Raw genomic sequence first — 20,247 nt, 5'->3', positions numbered from 1 at the left:
CTTCTGTACTACTGCCATCAGAAGAGTATGAAATAATGAAGCGTAAAAAGTTTTCGAAAAAGTGACGTCCTTCCTCAGTGTAGTGAACACGCGCATGTAAGTCGTTATATTTTTTTTTCTTCTTGTCCAGTAAAAATAATTGCAAAATGAGTACAGACTGCTGTTTTTAGTCTATTTATTTTGTTAAAGTTACACATTTCTGTAGAAATAGCCCTCGTATGCATGTCCACTACAGAGGACGCTAGCTCTTAAGAGGATTTAGTATTCTTGTCTCGGACAAAATATTTACTCCTTTTTTTTAGTACCTCCCATTCAAGTGGCATATTTGATCACTGTGTGTCATAGTCAGGCATTAGTACTAACTGGCTTGTTTCCATATTTAGGTCAGTGAAGAAAGCCCAATTCTATGAGGCTAAAAGGGGGACAAGTGGCACCTGTTATACTAATAGTTTAATTCCAAATAGTATGATTTAATGTAGTAGTCCAGCAATAGCAGATGTGACATTAACTTGATTGTACGTATATTAAATATAGTGCACAATACTACATAATACACCTTAGCTTGCAATTAAATTTTTGTGTTCTGACCTTTATTAAACTGTGATGAGCATACAGTTTAACCCACGCCCATTTTTGCATTTTATTAATGACGGCAGTAACATTGAATTTTTTACTGAAGAATGTGAGTGCTTCCTGACAGCAGCCGCCATTGTTGTGGTTGATTTTCAGTCTTTTCAGCCTGAATGGATGAGTTCTTGTGTTGTCTGCCAGGGGCTCTTCTGGCATGCTGTGAATGTGGAGCCAAAGGCAGTCTGGGTTGGAGAAGGTTAACCATCTGGAATGGTGCATTATTTAATGTTGCATATGCCTAATTAGGTCCGAAGGTGTTTATGTTTTTCTGCATTTTTATTTAAAGCAGTGAAATAATTATTTGAGCCCCTATTTATTTTGTAAGTTCATCTTCTTGCAAAGAGATAAACTGCCTGGGATTTTATGGTAGGTTGATCCGCTATGAACCAGCAGGAATGGTGAACCTCACAGACCAACTATTTGCCCATGAAGCACATTAATTGGACAAGAATTGAAGACCCCGTTTACACTCCACACCAAATCAGATTTTTTTGCCTTTAAGTGACACAGGTCTGATTTTTTTTATGCAGTCTAAATGCTCCAAAGTGCTTAAAATCTGATCTTTTGGCATCAGATTCAGGCCACATCAGGAGGTAGTCCTGATTCCGATTGGAAATTGATCTTTTCAAATGTGACTTCAGTCTAAACGTAATGCGACCTGCATTTGATTTTTTCGTCAGCTTTGGGCGAGCTACCTTACTCGAGTGCGGCGGAAAGACGCAGTCGCCAGCGAAAATGGGTACTTCATCACAACATCCAGTTTTGGTTTTTATTTAATTTTCAGTGCATCGCTAGTAAATAGTGTGCAAATAATGTAATATATGAATATATGTTTTGAATCTGAAGAAATAGTGATTGTTGAAGGACTGTGGCGCAGTTGCTTACATGTGAGTTGAAAAATAAAGCTCACATAGATCCATGCTGATGTCCGTGTCTCCTCTATTTAACAGCCATAAAAAGATTACAACCCTCCCAAATATACTACACTACATACATCCATTCATATATTTTATTAATTTTATTTACTTTCACATTAAAAAAAACATTAATTTTTAAGGTTATTTTATTTTGAAGCAGTAGCGACTTTCTCCCTGTCAACTTCCTTTGTTTTCACTTTATCAAAGTGCGCATGCAAGTGACGTTGCGGCCACATTGGGGCCACATTGGGTCCTGTGCGTGTTTAAACTGGAGTCTGATAAAAATCAGTTAGTGATCATTGAAAGTGTGTTATTATGGCCAAGTGGTTAAAAGGTGATGTAAATCAATTGAGGACTGCTGACAATGCAAAGCTGGTCCACAAAACCGGTCAGTTCGTACCCAGGCCACCTAGTATCATGAATTACATAAAACAATCAAGACTTCTTTTGGCTAACATGGTAGAGTCCAGAAACTTGAGGTTTCCTGATACAAATCCAGCTTCAGTGTGTGATGTAAAGAGGGCGTTCCCAGTACAATTAGTTATCTTGATTGCTCAAAAACTGTATAATATTATGAGAACTGACTGCCAGTTATATTCTCTTGAGCAAAAAATACATAAAGAGAATTTATTAGTGAAATTAAGGTCATCTGGAAGGCTTTAGTTCCTTTAGAGACACAAAACGCAACTGCAAGTCTTTTTTGGGGTAGCCTGTATGCTGTGTAAGCATAACAGCCTTTTTCTGATGCAAATATAGTTAAGTATGTGCAATGTGTGGGATAGTTGAGGCTATGTCTGAGGGCAAAGAGAAACAGGAGATGTCAGATAAAATCAAGCAAATACCTCAAAACTGTCTGGATATCTTTAGGAGTGACATCAAAGAGACCTATCTTCACTTTCCAACGCTTCATCAGCACGATCACGACCAATTGCCTTCTTTGAGAGGTTGGCTTAACATTTCAAAGGCGGCTTTGACAGCTTCCAATGCTGCTCTGCACGGGATCTCCATTGGATCTGTTGAAAAATGTTGAGGAGAACATGTTTCCATGGGCGAGTACTGCAAGCAGTTGATTGACCCGAGGGAGTATATCACTTGTGAGTGAAGCAGACTGTGATCCTGGGACCTTCTGAACAGAGATGGTTACAGCAAGTCTTTTTCCCAACCTTTAAAAGGTTTTCATCTTTGTGGTAACCATCTTCGGTTCTGCATATCAGTGTGAGTCGGCATTTTCCACCAGTGGCTACAAGCTCAATATCGCAGCACCTGGATCAGTGTCTCTGGTTGGAAATCACACATTTAATACCAAGCTTCACGCAATCGATTCCTTGCAAACAGTAAGCCTAACGATTATTGCCGATAAAAAAAATTGTCAATATTATTTTGAAAGCAAATTAACCTCTAATATATTGATAATGTATTCAAATAATGCAAGCACTTTCAAATACAATTCACTTTTATTTTGAATAAGTATTTTTTTAACATTGTTATTGGAATGTCAGTAACTTTTCAGTATCCTAACAAAATAAAACATTAAAAAAAAGATGGACTCTCAGTCTATGTTAGCAAAAATTGCAGTTAAAAAAAAGTAGCAACCAAAACCAATCAAATTGACCCTGTCTTTGTTAAGAAAAAAAACACATAAATATAAAACCATACACGAGAAAAAAACTAAGGAAATGGCTTATCGACACACAAAATTGCACTTCATTGAATATTGAACATTTAGACACAGATGTATATAGTTGCACATACATTCCTTAACAACTACCACTGTTAATCCAGTAAGGACCATTGAAAACACACACAAAGTGGAGATTAAGAGCATTACCACTTCAATGCACTGTGCGCAGGTGTGTTGTTAGGCCATATGCAAATCTGTTGCTACTTTATTTGGCGGATTTTGTCAAACAATTGCCGGCTTTCCAACTATAATAAAAGGCAGCAGTTATTTTTTAGATGTAACTACACTTTCAGTAAGTGCACAACATTTTGTTCTGTTCTGTTTGTATTTACTTTGTCGAACAAACGTCTTATTATGAGGGGCCGTTAGGGACATTATTCAGAATTACCTCTTACATACACTACTGAAATGCTCTCACATAAACAACTGAAATCTTTTTCTTTTATACACACTACTGAAACACTTATAAACACTACTGAAATGCTCTTACATACACTACTGAAATGCTCTCACATAAACAACTGAAATCTTTTTCTTTTATACACACTACTGAAACACTCTTATAAACACTACTGAAATGCTCTTACATACACTACTGAAATGCTCTCACATAAACAACTGAAATCTTTTTCTCTCACACACCCTACTGAAACACTCTTATAAACACTACTGAAATGCTCTTACATATACTACTGAAACACTCGTATAAACACTACTGAAACACTCTTATAAACACTACTGAAATACTCTTACATACACTACTGAAACACTCTTACATACACTACTGAAACACTCTTATAAACACTACTGAAATACTCTTACATACACTACTGAAACACTCTTACATACACTACTGAAACACTCTTATAAACACTACTGAAACACTCTTATAAACACTACTGGAACACTCTTACATACACTACTGGAACACTCTTATAAACACTACTGAAATGTTTTTGTCTCACGCACACACACACACACACACACACACACACACACACACACACACACACACACACACACACACACACACACACACACACACACACACACACACACACACACACACACACACACACACACACACACACACACCTGGAATAATTTTTCACTAGTATGTATAAACGGATTTCACCTGTGTGTGTGTGTGCTTTTTACACGTGTGTGTCAGGGACAACAATTTCAGTAGTATGTGTGCAAAGATTTCAGTTATGTATATGAGCGCATCTTACCATTGTGTATACGAGCATTTTACCACTATGTGTAAGAGCATCTTACTAGTGTGTGTGAGCGATGTTGCATTCCGGTTCCGGTATAATCCCCGCCCCTTTTCAGACAAGTTTATTTTTATTTTTTTTAAAGCCAAGTTGTGGACAAAATGTCTGCCGACAAGCAGCTTAACCGAGGCGGGAGCTCCACTTCATAATTTGAGGGCTTCAGCGGAGAATATAAGAACACTTTCAATGCAACAAGGGTCGGGCTGCCGCCATGTGTGTCCCCCGCAGGACGCGGCACCTGAGCGGCCACACAGCGGTGCCTTTCTCCTCCCGACAGCCGCAGCCTGGAGCACTCGTTCCATTGCGAGTTTGCACCGCACACATGCAACGTTTCAGTTCATGGACATCGGGGCAAAAGGAGGAAAAGGTAATTAGACATTATTTATTTCTAAATGATTGTTGAATCACACGAAATGTAAGACAACATGGCATTGTAGTGAGCTACAATGGTAACATGTCGAAATGTGAGTCACGTCGTGTTACGTCAGTAGCTAATCATATACTAATGATAATGGATTGCATTTATTTAGCGCTTATCATCGACTAGATAAGGGGTCCCCAAACTACGGCCCGCGGGCCGGTTATGGCCCTCCAAAGTCCAACATCCGGCCCGCTGGGAAAAACAATTTTTTTGTATTATTATTTTCAATCTGTCTTTTCTAATCTAATCCATTTTTTGGTGTTCCCTAGCCGCTCAGGCAAATCATATTGTCTACAAATGCATTTCCCTGTATGACGTATATTGTCTTAACTGTTTTCATGTGATCTGATTGTTACATTCTTATTTCAGAGTCACCACACAGCTGCATGACCATTTCAACAAGGACGGAATAAACAACCTCTGGATTCATGGAACTTCTTTGCACACAAATATATTAATTGGAATATTCAATAAATTTCACATAGAAACATTGTGAATATTATTTTCAACAGTGTGTTGAAAACAACCTTTTTTGGCTCAGAAAGGTTCCTTATGTCTCATTATTCATATCCTTTCAATACTTGTTGGTGTGTAATTCCAGACATAGATGTAAACATTAATGAGACAACAATGAACATTTTTCAACAAGTGAACCCACTTGAAAATGATGGCAACTATGGAATAGACATTTTCACTTCAATTCTGCACTTTATTCAGTGGACAACATGGGAATAATAAGGTTTGTTCAAATGTTTTCTTCACTTGTGCAGTGTATTCTGCAAATTAACATTTTGTAAAAAATAAATAAATAAGGAACCTGTTATACAGACCTGTATGAAGTTGCCCACTTTATTATTGCAAATATCAGAATAACACCGCAATACGTTTGTGCTGTGAACATTTATGTTTCTACGGTTCATGTTTTTAAGTTATTTTATGTTCTGACTAGTAATGTCATCCAGCCCCCACCACCACACACACTTTGTCAAAATCTCCCCAAACTTGTCCCAAACGCTTGTGATACACAATTTTTTTGTTTTATGATTATTGTATTTAGGTTAGGGGCTAGGTGTAAATATTAACACATTAACTTAAACTATAATTTTAGACAAACAATATCTATTGTCTGACTACAAGAAGCATTGAAAAGTATATAAATAATAAGGCATAGGGAACCTTTTTTGAGAAAAAAAAAGAAAATATATTTAATATGTTTATGAGAAATGTATTGAATAATCCAATTAATATATTTGTGTGCAGAGAAGTTCCATGAATCCAGAGGTTGTTTATTCCGTCCTTGTTGAAATGGTCATGCAGCTGTGTGGTGACTCTGAAATAAGAATGTAACAATCAGATCACATGAAAACAGCTAAGACAATATACGTCATACAGGGAAATGCATTTGTAGACAATATGATTTGCCTGAGCGGCTAGGGAACACCAAAAAATGGATTAGATTAGAAAAGACAGATTGAAAATAATAATACAAATTTTTTTTTTTTTCCAGCGGGACGGATGTTGGACTTTGGAGGGCCGTAACCGGCCCGCGGGCCGTAGTTTGGGGACCCCTTATCTAGTCGATGATAAGCGCTAAATAAATGCAATCATTATCATTAGTATATGATTAGCTACTGACGTAACACGACGTGACTCACATTTCGACATGTTACCATTGTAGCTCACTACAATGCCATGTTGTCTTACATTTCGTGTGATTCAACAAATCATTTAGAAATAAATAATGTCTAATTACCTTTTCCTCCTTTTGCCCCGATGTCCATGAACTGAAACGTTGCATGTGTGCGGTGCAAACTCGCAATGGAACGAGTGCTCCAGGCTGCGGCTGTCGCTCAGGTGCCGCGTCCTGCGGGGGAGACCCATGGCGGCAGTCCGACCCTTGTTGCATTGAAAGTGTTATTATATTCTCCGCTGAAGCCCTCAAATTATGAAGTGGAGCTCCCGCCTCGGTTAAGCTACTTGTCGGCAGACATTTTGTCCACAACTTGGCTTTAAAAAAAATATAAATAAACTTGTCTGAAAAGGGGCGGGGATTATACCGGAACCGGAATGCAACATCGCTCACACACACTAGTAAGATGCTCTTACACATAGTGGTAAAATGCTCGTATACACAATGGTAAGATGCGCTCATACACATAACTGAAATCTTTGCACACATACTACTGAAATTGTTGTCCCTGACACACACGTGTAAAAAGCACACACACACACAGGTGAAATCCGTTTATACATACTAGTGAAAAATAATTCCAGGTGTGTGCGTGAGACAAAAACATTTCAGTAGTGTTTATAAGAGTGTTCCAGTAGTGTATGTAAGAATGTTTCAGTAGTGTTTATAAGAGTGTTTCAGTAGTGTATGTAAGAATGTTTCAGTAGTGTTTATAAGAGTGTTTCGGTAGTGTTTATAAGAGTGTTTCGGTAGTGTATGTAAGAGTATTTCAGTAGTGTTTATAAGAGTGTTTCAGTAGTGTATGTAAGAGTGTTTCAGTAGTGTATGTAAGAGTATTTCAGTAGTGTTTATAAGAGTGTTTCACTGGTGTATGTAAGAGTGTTTCAGTAGTGTATGTAAGAGTATTTCAGTAGTGTTTATAAGAGTGTTTCAGTTGTGTTTATAAGAGTGTTTCAGTAGTGTATGTAAGAGTATTTCAGTAGTGTTTATAAGAGTGTTTCAGTGGTGTTTATAAGAGTGTTTCAGTAGTATATGTAAGAGCATTTCAGTAGTGTTTATAAGAGTGTTTCAGTAGGGTGTGTGAGAGAAAAAGATTTCAGTTGTTTATGTGAGAGCATTTCAGTAGTGTATGTAAGAGCATTTCAGTAGTGTTTATAAGAGTGTTTCAGTAGTGTGTATAAAAGAAAAAGATTTCAGTTGTTTATGTGAGAGCATTTCAGTAATGTATGTAAGAGGTAATTCTGAATAATGTCCCTAACGGCCCCTCATATCTTATTGAGTGTTGACTGTCAAGGCAAAAGCTTTGCCTCTCGAAGTGCGGTATGTGTGTCGGGTGGGTCATGTGCATGCAAGTTTGTTGTGTTGCCTACTGAAATGAGATTTTCTTATTCAAACGGGGATAGCAGGTCCATTCTATGTCATACTTGATCATTTCGCAATATTGCCATATTTTTGCTGAAAAGATTTAGTAGAGAACATCAAAGATAAAGTTCGCAACTTTTGGTCGCTGATAAAAAAGCCTTGCCTGTACCGGAAGTAGCGTGACGTCACAGGTTGTGGAGCTCCTCACATCTGCACATTGTTTACAATCATGGCCACCAGCAGCGAGAGCAATTCGGACCGAGAAAGCGACGATTTCCCCATTAATTTGAGCGAGGATGAAAGATTTGTGGATGAGGAAAGTGAGCGTGAAGGACTAGAGGGCAGTGAAAGCGATTCAGATAGGGAAGATGCTGTGAGAGGCGGGTGGGACCTGATATTCAGCTGGGAATGACTAAAACAGTAAATAAACACAAGACATATATATATACTCTATTAGCCACAACACAACCAGGCTTATATGTAATATGCCACAAATTAATCCCGCATAACAAACACCTCCCCCCTCCCGTCCATATAACCCGCCAATACAATTCAAACACCCGCACAACACACTCAATCCCACAGCCCAAAGTACCGTTCACCTCCGCAAAGTTCATACAGCACATATATTTCCCCAAAGTTACGTACGTGACATGCACATAGACATACACCGTACCCACCTACAGCTTTCCTCTTTGCTGTCTCCATTGTTCATTAAACAAATTGCAAAAGATTCACCAACACAGATGTCCAGAATACTGTGGAATTTTGCGATGAAAATAGACGACTTAATAGCTGGCCACAATGGTGTCCCAAAATGGCCGCTACAATCCGTGACGTCACGCGCAAACGCCATCACACCGAGACGTTTTCAGCAGGATATTTTGCGGGAAATTTAAAATTGCACTTTACTAATCTAACCCGGCCGTATTGGCATGTGTTACAATGTTAAGATTTCATCATTGATGTATAAACTATCAGACTGCGTGGTCGGTAGTAGTGGGTTTCAGTAGGTTATTTAGCCTAAGCCTCGTTTCAGACACACTAAACCAGCGTTTAAGGTCCCCCTCCTCGGACAATTTTTTATAGGGGTAAGTGCGCCATCTATTTCTTGAATCTCCAGCTCTTAGCTTTGTATGGACTCATTGATCATTTACAAGCACAGCCGCAAATTCCAGCCTACAAGCACAGTGTCCTGAACAGATTTTTATGATTGTTGTAAAATGTTCTTTATCACATTGTTTACTTTCACACGTCCATTAAAGATATGATTCATGTATGATGGCTCAGGTGTGATTCACTACAACAGGGCTAGTCTAACAGCTGCTGATGGTGAGGCAAGCAAGATTTACTGTTAAAAGAAATCTGGCAATAGTCTACATTGAAACACAGGGTAAGGATACACTTCCAGGTCAGAGGTGACTATGACGCGCACTTTTTTCCGCACATGCGTACTAGGCTGTGTTGCGCCGGCGGGCGAAGGGGGTCTTAAACGACCATTTTGTGTGTGTGGACACGGATAAGGTTAGGTGAGATTTACCCTTTCTTAGTGTAGAAGGGGCCTTGTAGAGGCTTACTGCCTCAATTAGGTGCCAAGGAAAATGTGTTAATAAAGTAAATATTCTAGTGTAGAAAGGAACTAAATAATGTACGGCATAAATTAATCTGTGGCATTTACATAAGAATGTTCAGTAACATGTTGAACATTTTTCTAATACAAATCAAAATGATCCTTTTTAAGAAGATATATTGAAGATTATGAGCTGGGCATTCAAAAAAGTAAAACTACATCATTCATTGACAAACACAAGCAAGTCAACTTCATTGGAACTGTGCATTGTGCAATTCTGCACCCATTCACTATGAATATTAAACATTATTTTGTGGAATATTAAGCTATTACACTTTTGTAGGAATGATGTGTAATCTTTCTGGACTTAGATGTCTCCAGCTGTGGTGGAGGCGAACCTCTGAGCCTGTCAAACACTGTCTCTTGTCACCTATCGCAAACGTAACCCATGAGAAGGCATTCATTACATGTCCATAGTTAATAATATAAGGTTTTCAACGAGGCGCGAACATGACAGGCAGTGTTAGCCGACTCGCGTCTGGCTCTGAGGGAATTGTAAATGCGTCATTCATTTGAAGTTATCACATGCTGAGTGTGCTAATATTTCTTCATTTTGGTAGTATTTCCTCCCCTTGGTGACTTTGCAAGTTGTCCTGTTGTCATCCTTCTCTTATGAAATGTAACTCACCAGTGTTTGTGCCATTGTCTGCTGTGTGTGGAGATGTCAATTGCGCCCACAGAAATTGATAAGGGAATCGTTTGCAAAACTGCCCAGGAAGAAAAAAAAATACTGTAGTTGGGGGGGTAAAAAGCAAAACGGAAGTGAAAAGTCAGTGTTCACATGTTCATATTTGTGCTGACCGTGTTTCCTTCCTTATTTGAGTCATTCTCAATTTTATAATGTCATTCTGAATCTAGATTTAAACTACTACCCCATGATAAATTATTCAGAATAATCTTAATTTTAATTAATCACATTTAATAGCAGTAAAACATTTGCTTGCATACAAGAATTAACTTTTAAAAAGACCCCAGTATTTTGAAACAAGGACACTTTTACTGTCAGAATCTCATACAGTGGTGTAATTCATTGTGAGTAATCCCATGTTTTGACAGCCCTAATATGAAGTTATTTGTTTATTGTTAATATTATTATCAATGTCATTTCTTAGGATGTTGTTTCAACATAGAAATAAATTAACGTAGAACAGTTTAATACGTATTTTGTTGCAAATTGTTCTGTACCTCCGACCTTCAATGGAAAGTACAGTAGGTAAGGACCTTTGAGAAGTATGTTTTAAAACCCCAGCTTTAGACTTACCTAATGCCTCAAGTTAACTTCAATTAAAAATACATCGGCAAATATTTAAAATCCTCCTACATCTACCAGTCGTCTATGTGAGGAAAGTCTTGCCTAAATAAAGCTTTTTTTTTGTTTTAAATTGTAAGACTCAGGATTTTAAACCAATGACTACATGTTGGTCCTGAGCCTCCTCACAGCATCCTCACAACAATAGTCTCTTTATTTCAATAGCTGTATCCCTGATAATCATTTGCAGATCTATGTACCTTGCCTTTGTTGTCTTTTTGGTCATTCAGTTGTATGCACACATGCTGAATCTGTCATGTGTCTACCTCTGCCATAAATTGACACGTTTTTCCTACACTTTAAACCCTTCGGTTTATAAGCTAGAGCAGCTAATTTATGGATTTTTCTTCACTGGCGGCCATAATAAAAATATTTTTTTTATAAAAAAACAAAACAAGCAAAAACACTGAGAGGGTGTTATATTGTTTGTGCTATGGCACCATCTTTCAGATGAGTTCTATCACCAGCAGTTTTTTTTTCTTTCCAACCGGAGGGCTGTTTAGTTTTCCAGCCGTCCATAGCGTTCTACTCGTATAGATTGTTCATTCATCACTCCAAGCAACGTTTGTAAGTTTGCTATAGTAATGTATTGACGCTAGCGTTTACGAGTCGTTGTTGTTATTATTAACCTACAACGGCATTCTATTTGTATTGTTTCAGTTTCACAAATTCCTCAGCAAATTCACCTAAACATCACCGTGGATTTATTGAGTCTGTTTAGCTGACTGGAGAGCTAGCTTCCCCAGCTAGTGGGTCCATGACAATGACTTCTGTTTTGTTTAATCAACTGTTTTACTGCCATGTGACAGGCACCGTTTGTAAAAAATGTAGGTAGGTATATGAACATTTATAAAATCTTTCTGTATAAATAACTAATTTTGCAACGTATATATCTGCGGCTTATAGTCCGGTGCGGCTATTGTATGGAAACCATTTTTTTTCTTAAAAAATGTATGGGTGCGGCTTAAATCATGGTGCGCTCTTTAGGTGGGTTGCATCTGACGTCAATCCATATTTCTTCTTTGCGGCTTAATTCACACGATGGTCAAGCAGCTTGAGTGTAGCATTAAAACAAGTGAGAGTGAGTGTAGAGCTTGAGCAGAAAATGCCGCATCACTGTTCTGTTCTTGGGTGTTTCAGTCGTTCAAATAGAGAGCTAGGAAAGAGATTTTCATCGAGTCTCGAAAGAAGTGGTTCAACTTTATACAGGTAATAAAGTCAGGGGAAAAACTAAAGCGTGTGGAAGGAAATTGCTCTTTATAAATATCACTTTTATCATCTTATGGAATACAATCGGACCATGCTCATGTCTGCAGCGTTTACTTTGTAAAATGTTTGAACATTTGGTTTGTTTGAGAAACATTCTGTGATGCATTCAACTTTATTCTTTACAATAATAGTAGTGTTTGAGCGCAGAACTAAACGTAAAGAAATGACAAGAGATTGCATTAGTTTGTGTTCTTTTGTGGTTGCTATGCCTAAATATAACTACGAAGACCTGGTTGTGCAAATAAACTAACATCATGTTAAGTCCTAGTAATAAATATTGTGATTGTTTGTCCAATCCACCGTATTTTTGTTGTTGATTTTCACACCAGAAACTAAAGGCTTAGTTGTGGTTGTGCAGGAAAGTCAAGTGCTTTATTCGACATGGATGACCACATTATAGCGTCTTCGGTGATATTCGTTACCATCAAGAAAATATCCTTAATAGTATTACTAAACTAGATTAATAAATCTCTCATAGGGTCAACATCACAGAATCTTGATATCGTTAGCAAAAATGGGATATTCTTCATCTCAGTATGTTTATCATGACTGATTTAATTATCTATAACAAAAACTGCTGTATTAATCATTCACTGATGTAATTGTGCTACAAAACAAAGTCAGTAAATGAACGTATGTATTTGTAAACGCTCTGAAGTGGGAAAAGAGTAGGATTAAATAAGCTTTGCTTCTTCCTACTCCTTTTCGAACATGATGTAAAGTGAAATGTTATGAAATTCTGTTTTGCTGTAAGTGGGTTCATGTTCGAAATAAACTAAAGAAATAAAGAAAGAAACATTGCTGAAGAACAGGGACATAAGGAGCTAAACAATGAGACAAAATGTGAACTTCATAGCATAAAAACAACTGCAGACATGAATTGTAGAAGAAACTAATATTTGTAGCAGGAAATCAACTGCAAACAAACTTATCCTTTTTCTCATTTGCATCACAATCACAGTAGCATGACACTCTTTATGTCAATCAAGGTACGTTACTTGGTGATGCACGAATAAGTCCAACATTGTCTTTCATGGATTAATGTTCAATTTGTGGACCCCTTGGCGGTAAATACATGATGTGCCCCCAATCTTTTCTTCTCTAAATACCGTAGGTGTCAGGTGAAGTGATTTAGCAGTCGCCTCTTGGTGATGATAAACGGTTTAAATCTTTAAAAAATATATTTTCCTGGAGAGTAAAAATCCACTCCATCCCAATTTAAATATTTTTTCATTATCGCTTTTATATTTGCCTTTAAACCTTTCAAAATACGCCTAAATCTGCACGGATTCAGGTGAATAAACAGTGGCCTAATGGGACTTAGACCATCGCCTGAAACCTAGAAGTGCCCGGATGTGATTGCAACACACTTATAGTCCGGAAAATACACTGTGTGTTGCTGTTTTTCTGTGTAATGTTAACTTCTGTTTTCACACATCTCAACTGAAATAAATGTTTCATCACACCTGATTTGTTTCTCTATTCTTCCTTGCTAGAGAACAGCATCGCTGAGTCGGCTTCCTGTGGAGGACTTAAAAGACCCTCTGCCTCCTCACTGGAAGTGCTACATGTCTCCACAAGGGCGGCGATACTATGTCAACACTACAAACAACGGTAAGCATAAAGGAAACACTTTATATACAAGCTAAAATGGATGGCCACTATCACTCCCTAGCGCAGGGGAGGCACACATCGTATGGTAAACAGTCTCAGTTTATTAAAGTTAAAGCATGTAAATTGCCTTTTCATATGAACGTGTGAAAATAGAAGAAACCCATTTGCTGAAGAAATTAGACTAATTTAGTGCATGACTGTTTGTGACCACACACATGCATGTGGAAGCCCACTCACACACAAACACACACACACACACACACACACACACACACACACACACACACACACACACACACACACACACACACACACACACACAAGAAAAACTGAACATTTGTGCAATATTATGATAAAATTTGGAATTTTACTCAATAACAGTCGCAATTTTACACAAAAAGCTTAAACTTTGGGCAATTTCATGAAAAGAGGCGTAATTTTACTCGACAAAAGTCAAATATTTTTAAGAAAACTTACAAATTTTGGCAATATTATAACAAAAATCTGAATTTTACTAAAAAAAATCACTGTTTCACAAGAACAACAAAAACATTAGCAATATTGTGATAGAAGTCAGAATTTTATACGACAAATGTCACCATTTTGCATTAAAAAGTAATACTTTTGCATAAAAAAGTAATAATTTTATGAGAAAATATTGCAATATTACAGAAACTGAAAAAATATGAGAAATTGTTCCCCAAAAAGTTGACACAATGTGAGAAAAAGACTGCTTTTAGTAAGATTTTTATTTTTTGAATTTTTTGTTGGTAATTGTTTTTTAATCTTCATTACTTGCTTCAAGTTATTACAGTCGGTCTCTATATAAAGTACATATTTATATATATTTTTTAAATTAATTTTGTCCGAAGGGGGTGCATTTCAATTTCTTACACACACTTGTTATTTCATATGTTGACCAGAGGGGGAGCACTTTTAAAACAGACACACAACCAATTTGAAAAATCCCTCTTTTTTGGGACCACCCAAATTTTGATAGATTTCACCACCTGTGGTGCAAATGAGATGCAATGGTTTTCCTTATTGGGACCAGGATTTTGGTCCTAACTTGTTCACTGGTCCTCATATGGAAGGTACTTTTCCTTGTTCATGTCTCAAGAATTATATGGAAGGTACTTTTCCTTGTTCATGTCTCAAGAAGGGTAGAAATACAAGAACACACACACACACACACACACACACACACACACACACACACACACACACACACACACACACACACACACACACACACACACACACACACACACACACACACACACACACATTGAGACAACATTTCTTGCTTTTTACTGTCCCTGAGTGAACTCACTGTAAAAACTGACAGATGATTCTAATAACAAGTGTTGGTGAGCGCGGTGAGTTTTGCGGTATCATAAAAGATGGACATCTTGTTTGTTCACTGTACAGCACTAAAATGTACTGTACTGTAGTATTACTTCACATGGTAGTGGTTGTGTTTCCTTAGCAACGCTTCGTGTTATTTTGTATCACCGATGTTCCAATTCAAAATAGAAGAAACCATGTTAGTTTTTAAAGGGGTCCTCTGTTTTTGTTTTTTTTAGTTTGAATATTCTTACAGTTAGTGTACAGTTAATGTTTGCTTCATGCATAAAAGTACATCATCCATTTCAAACCATAGTTTAACAAGTTTCCAAAAATAAACTATTTTGAAGCCTTTTTACACAATTGTAAAAATCAGCGTGGCCCTCCACATCCTTTAATTTTTCAGTTTGCCGCCATGGGTGGAAAATGTTTGGACACTGTTGACGTAAAAGGATAAGGACGAGTGAACAACACAAAAGCAGTTCAGCTACAAGCTGGAACTATTAACGCTGCACTTCAAGCAATAAGGAACTTTCATTTACTTCAATTAAAATAATTCACACTGCTCAAGCTCTTAGAGCAGGGGTCACCAACCTTTTTGAAACCAAGAGCTACTTCTTGGGTACTGATTAATGCGAAGGGCTACCAGTTTGATACACACTTAAATAAATTGCCAGAAATAGCCAATTTGCTCAATTTACCTTTAACTCTATGTTAATATTAATAATTAATGATATTTACACTTAATTGAATGGTTTAAAAGAGGAGAAAACACGAAAAAAATGACAATTAAATTTTGAAACAGTTTATCTTCAATTTCGACTCTTTAAAATTCAAAATTCAACCGAAAAAAAGAAGAGAAAAACTTAAAAAAATAATTTATGGAACATCATTAGTAATTTTTCCTGATTAAGATTAATTTTAGAATTTTGATGAAATGTTTTAAATAGGTTAAAATCCAATCTACACTTTGTTTAGAATATATAACAAACAATATATAACAAACAAAGCTATATTTCTAACAAAGACAAATAATTAATTCTTCTAGATTTTCCAGAACAAAAATTTTAAAAGAAAATCAAAAGACTTTGAAATAAGATTTAAATTTGATTCTACATATTTTCTAGATTTGCCAGAATAATTTTTTTAATCATAATAAGTTTGAAGAAATATTTCACAAATATTCTTCGTCGAAAAAACAGAAGCTAAAATGAAGAATTAAATTAAAATGTATTTATTATTCTTTGCAATTAAAAAAAATGTTTTACTTGAACATTGATTTATATTGTCAGGAAAGAAGACAAAGGAATTTAAAAGGTAAAAAGGTATATGTGTTTAAAAATCCTAAAATCATTTTTAAGGTTGTATTTTTTCTCTAAAATTGTCTTTCTGAAAGTTATAAGAAGCAAAGTAAAAAAATTAATGAATTTATTTAAACAAGTGAAGACCAAGTCTTTAAAATATTTTCTTGGATTTTTAAATTCTATTTGAGTTTTGTCTCTCTTAGAATTAAAAATGTCGGGCAAAGCGAGACCAGCTTGCTAGTAAATAAATACAATTTAAAAAATAGAGGCAGCTCACTGGTAAGTGCTGCTATTTGAGCTATTTTTAAAACAGGCCGGCGGGCTACTCATCTGGTCCTTACGGGCTAACTGGTCACCGCGTTGGTGACCCCTGTCTTAGAGTGACCTTTAAAGCAGATGAAAAAAATGCATCCAGTACGGCCAATAATACTTTATTTATCGTGCTCTTTATCCCATTTCTGACATTTCCTAAAGTTTCATCAAAATACGGCCATAACTTTTTGGGTTATGTTGCTAACTAACTAACGGACATGGGTGATTGCATATATCTGCTGACGGAAGTAACGACACATAGCAAATATCAGCTATGTCTGTAGCATGCCTGTGGTTTGTGGTGTGGCTTTCTAGGCACACCACAAGAGGACTAAGCTTTTTTATAGTAACACAAACCTGCATGAGGAGAGTCCTGTCCATTAAAGCACAAAAAACTATCGGGCAGGACAGTTTACCTGGACAGATTGTCAAAGACTAAGATGAGCAGCTAAAATATGTTCTCACTGACATCTTTGACACAGCTTTGCACCAGGCTGTTTTCCCCGAATGCCTCAAATCAACAACTACCATCCTGTGCCAACGGAGTCCTGTTTGTCCTGTCTAAATAGCTACTGCTCATTGACTCTGACTCCCATCCTTATGAATTGCTTTGTGAGGTTAAGCATGCAGTCCATCAAGACCCTCCTGCCAAATCACTTAGACCCCCATCAGTAAACATAGCGAGCAAACTGAAGCTGTGGTTTGCACTGCACTGCTTATTGCCCTCAAACATTTAGGGCAAATGGGACACAATGCCTGGGCAGACTATTACTGTACATTGGGGAACTGTGCCAGACAACTTTCATGTACAAGTTTGTGGGCAGACAATTACTCCAACTTGTGCCACATTTTACTTGGGTTGGACCCCAGGTTGCACAAACTGAAGCAGGACGTGCAGAAAAACTCAGAGTGGCAAAGTCCAAACAAAATAAACAACGGTGGATATAAGCATGCTAAACTTAGGGTGATGGTGCAACATGGGAAAAAACAAAGCACTGTCAAACAACAAGGAGAATCACTAAAGAGAGGCAACAAACACACCTAACCAAAATGGCAGATAGGGCGGGACAGAAGACACAGTAAAGTGCACAAGGAATACAAAAACAAGCCCATATCTGTCAGAAGTTAGGACCCTTAAATTTTTCAACCATTGTGGTGCTGTGAGATACAGTCTGGTGTGCTGTGGGAGATTATCTAATTTCACCTATTTGGGTTAAAAATATTTTTTGCAAACCAGTAATTATAGTCTGCAAATTATCTGTTGTTGTTGAGTGTCGATGCTGTCTAGAGCTTGGCAGAGTAACCGTGTAATACTCTTCCATGTCAGTAGGCGGCAGCCGGTAGCTAATTGCTTTGTAGATGTCGGAAACAGCGGGAGGTAGCGTGCCGGTCAAAAGGTATCTTATGCTTAAACCAAAAATAAACAAAAGGTAAGTGCCCCTAAGAAAAGGCATTGAAGCTTAGGGAAGGCTTTGCAGAACGAAACTAAAACTGAACTGGCTACAAAGTAAACAAAAACAGAATGCTGGACGACAGCAAAGACTTACTGTGGAGCAGAGACTGCATCCACAATGTACATTCGAACATGACATGACAATCAACAATGTCCTCACAAAGAAGGATAAAAACAACTGAAATATTCTTGATTGCTAAAACAAAGTAGATGTGGGAATATTGCTCAAAGGAAGACATGAAACTGCTACAGGAAAATACCAATAAAAGAGAAAAAGACACCAAAATAGGAGTGCAAGACAAGAACTAAAAGACTACACACAGGAAAACATAAAAAAATAATAATCACGGCGTGATGTGACAGGTCGTGACAGTACACCTACTTTGAGACAAGAGCTATAGTGATGCATACTTGGTTATGGTTTAAAGTCATATCCAACAATTGCAACAACAACTTTTTACTGTCAACTGAGTTTCGTTTTTTAATGATTTCTGCTGGTGGTGTGCCTCCGGATTTTTTCAACGCAAAAAATGTGCCTTGGCTCAAAAAAGGTTGAAAAGCACTGCCTTAAATGACCAACTAAAAAAAGTCTTAAGAAATTAAATGTACATTTGTGGAGCCTTTAAAGCCCTAATTACTAAGCGGCTGGAGCGAGTAATACCAAACAAGAAATGGGAAAATAACAACACTAAAAGCATGGCTTTTTTATTTAGAGAAGACCTAGGTAAATGGGTTGTACTTGTATAGCGCTTTTCTACCTTCAAGGTACTCAAAGCACTTTGACATTATGTCCACATTCACCCATTCACAAACACATTCATACACTGATGGTGGGAGCTGCCATCCAAAGCCCTAACCACGACCCATCAGGAGCAAGGGTGAAGTGTCTTTCCCAAGGACACAATGGACATCGAACCAGGAACCCTCAGGTTGCTGGCACTGCTGCTCTCCCAACCGAGCCATGCCGTCCCCATTATATACAGATACCTAATCTTAAGAGTTCATTTGTTCTGTCACTGAGCTTGTAACTCAAAATACTCTGGAGCCCCCAAAACAGCACAATTTTTCAACATGTATCGTGCGTTTAAAAAGGTAAAAAACTCCTAGTTAACGAATATTGTACAAAAAACTATAACGTATAATGATTTACAAACATCTACAGTAGTTTTAGGAAGTAATACAATAATAATGTACGGTAGTTACCTTGGAGAGTGAACTTCTACGATATCTATGCTGTCAAAAACACATCAGGATCCTCCCATACTTTATGAATACATGTTAGTTGTTTAAAAAAATAATCTAACGCCCTTGGCGTTATTGACTCATTCTGTTTTAGTGTAGTGCAGACTAGTAGTGCTTCACTCATGGAAAAAGAAAGTTATTTCGTGCCAGCGAGCAAGTGAGACACCGGATGTTTTGGTCCGATATTACAGGGTTCACTGTGACATTTGCTACGCCAACTAGCGGTGGGGAGGTTCTGAACACACATTCTTGCTTGCTAAAGCATAACATTTAGCCGAGACAGTTCATACCCCAACAAAAACTGTGAGCTGGGAAATGTTGACCGTGTACTGTATGTAGGCCCTCAATACAGACTTTAAGTACGATATGTCACAACTACTAGAGGCGCTTATAGTAGACATTCATGGTATCAATAAAGAAAATAAACAATAAACCACACCCCCATTGACATCTCCAGGGTAAGATATTTCTTAGATACATTTCTCTTTACAGTTGTAACCAACAGTTTCATGGGAGACTTATTTTTTGTGTTTTAGGTTTTAAGTATTAAGTACTAGTCTTAGTTACTGCAAAAATGCCCTAAGCACAAATAAGCAAGGGAAATTATTTGACCACAATTTAATCCGAGAGAATTATGCTTTTCTTCTTTAACTTAAAACAAAACTATGTCCACACCATCTACATTTTTTCATGCTCATAAATGACTTGGCATTGGTTGCTGCGGTGTGTTCAGAACTTCACTCTGAGGGTCCTGAAAACCTTGAGGATTCCCCTCTTAGTCTTAACATA

General features: G+C 37.3%; 1 pseudogene; it reads left to right on the top strand.

The window, feature by feature from the left end:
- The window catches only part of LOC133655824 (myosin-4-like), a 249,022-nt pseudogene that overhangs the window by 124,113 nt on the left and 104,662 nt on the right, over window positions 1-20,247 (top strand).

The sequence above is a fragment of the Entelurus aequoreus genome, linkage group LG08, assembly GCF_033978785.1.
Source record: "Entelurus aequoreus isolate RoL-2023_Sb linkage group LG08, RoL_Eaeq_v1.1, whole genome shotgun sequence".
Taxonomy (NCBI): domain Eukaryota; kingdom Metazoa; phylum Chordata; class Actinopteri; order Syngnathiformes; family Syngnathidae; genus Entelurus; species Entelurus aequoreus.
The sequence above is the reverse complement of the archived record's forward strand: the minus strand, read 5'-3'. Positions and strand labels throughout refer to the sequence as shown.